The following is a 2492-nucleotide window of genomic DNA, read 5'->3' on the forward strand; positions in this document are numbered from 1 at the left end:
CGGACGTTGCATACGCGTTGTGCCGCCGAGTCCCCCGGTTATGATAGGGCGAAAACGAAGTGTTCACAAGGAGGAGGAAAGGGGGAGAGGAGAGGGCGCGAGTTGTCGGGTGGTCGTTAGACATGTTGTAAAACATCTCTACCGACAAGCGCGTTCAGCACGTCGTCAGCGACGCCCCCGGGCATGTGGTGGTGGGGAAGTCCGCCTCAGAGAGCGCGCCGATTGTCGTCGAGTGCCTTATTGTCGCAATCGATTACCAAGAAGGCTACTCGTCGAGGGATTTCTTATAAAGCTCAAAGATGGTATCTGGCGGCCGAGCGAAACAACCCACCACATACCACATGCACCAGGACACACGCACCAGCATTACCAGCAACCAAAGCCCGCAAAAAAATAAAAAAAAAATAAAAAAAAATAACCACCGCTAACATCAGACATATTTCTTCCTATCTCGACGGGTGATGACTCAGTATTTACCGAGGTTGTACTGCTCTTTTCTCTTTTTATACTCTCTTTTTGCGTCAGCGCTCCCCACGGCGGCCACCACCGCGACAGCTGCCCGCCCCACCCCGCGCACCCGGCTGTTTCTACACGTCTCTGGACCTGGGTCGGGGACAAACTTTCGGCACACTACAAGCACATATTCGTAAACGTTTCTAACTTAAAGTATAAGGGGAACGCGAGCTACACGATAGAACGGTCACGACGACGGCGGCGCGACGTTTGAGCGTTTGACCCCCCGCCGAAAGTTCAAATCTTCATGGCAGTTGCCCATCATTATAACTAATAAGGCCGCTTTCGATGTTCCTCGCGCTTCCGCTCTGGAGTGCCCCGTTTTAATCGTCACTCTCTATGAGCTCGGTCGTGTGGTGACCCTGCCCCGCCCTGGGGGATGGCCAAACAGTGTACGACGCCGCGGCTCGGCACACAGGAAGCGGCGGCCTTCACCAACGGTACAGCACCGGGCGCGGGACCGCCCAGCCCGCCCGGCCTCCGCTAAAAGGGGGCCGAGCCCTTTCTGGATCATCTCCATGATGGAACCCTCGCAGCCCAACAATGCGTTGTCCCCAGGTGGGATGTTGATGTTGTCGGCCGCTTGCTTGCTTGTTGAGCCTTGAGCCCCGTGAGGGTAGGCAAGCAGCCCGCCTGCCCCGCCCACCTGCACGCGGCACAGAATCTCGCCGAGAGTTCCCCTGACTCTTGACTTACTTACCTCAAGCCACACTCAGGGACCTCCGGGGTTGCGCTTGTCCAGCTCCAGTTGTGAGCAGCACATGGGAATGGGACACGGTGAAAGGCCGCATCCTAGTCGGTTGCGTTGGTTGCGTTCCCCCTCATCTTCAATCTTGAGACCAGACCAGGTCGTACGTCGGAGCAACATCGTCGCCGTCCGTACGACAGGACAAAAAGGGGTGGGTCTTGAGGTTAGTGCCCCCCCCCCCTTTTTCTCCTGTAACTTGCAGCTCTGTCGTCGTGGCCTGCCGCCTGCCACTCAGCGAGGGAGTGTAAAATGTGTCCGACCTCACCCGCGCAACCAGTCGGTACTTTGTGGTCCGGGACACATGTTCTCGATGAATTCTTTTTCTTTCAGCAGTTAGTTTTAACTGTTATGAAAATTTTAGATGCTTGCAATTCTACGCCCATATGTGCCATAGTTACTTACAATATGGGGCTAAAGTTGCTGTACTTTCATTGCATGTGCGAATAAAGTTAAATTTAGCCAATTTGCAAGTTTTGGTTTACCAGAATTAAAATTTAAAGGAGAAAAAAATTGAGAGTGAGTAATTATTACATTTTATTAGACATACCGTAACCAATACATTTTACATCCTACAACTTTCATTTCCATAATGAAGAGAACCTTTAATACTAAAATGTGAAGGCACCATGTGGAAGTAAGACTTAGTATAATGCAACTTCAATTTACAAAAATCTCTAGCAGTCTCATGACAACTCATACCAAAAGGTTGAACCTGGAACACCAGTTAATACCCTTAAGTCTGTCTATTGCTCTCACTGAATGCTAGAATCTTAAATTAAATGCACTTTATTCCCGAGTTGGCAACTTAATAAAAGCTCAGAACGTAAATGAAATATGGCAGCACGGTTTCTCACAATAGTAGCTCTCACAGCTGGGCCAAGCCCAGTAAAGCATCCATTCACACACAACACATACACAGATATTTCACGGAATGACAATACTTGATTTCTGAATGATGATATATCACAAGCTTTAAAAACAGTGTAAATTCAACAGAAAACAAGATAGCAACACTTCATCTTTCCTTCTAAGTGGTTAACAGATTGTGCTACAGCTAATTTTTTTTAAAAACCAACTGCTGATAAGGTATAGTCATTAACAAACTTAATCTTTAACACTGACACTAACAAGTAACAGGAAGGAGAGAAAAAGAATTCATGGACAATGATTTAGTTATCAACATGTTAAAATTACTCACAATTTTCTATGTAATTATACATAAATATATATA

The sequence above is a fragment of the Frankliniella occidentalis genome, unplaced genomic scaffold (genome assembly GCF_000697945.3).
Source record: "Frankliniella occidentalis isolate FOCC.00 unplaced genomic scaffold, Focc_3.1 Scaffold6, whole genome shotgun sequence".
Classification (NCBI taxonomy): Eukaryota; Metazoa; Arthropoda; class Insecta; order Thysanoptera; family Thripidae; genus Frankliniella; species Frankliniella occidentalis.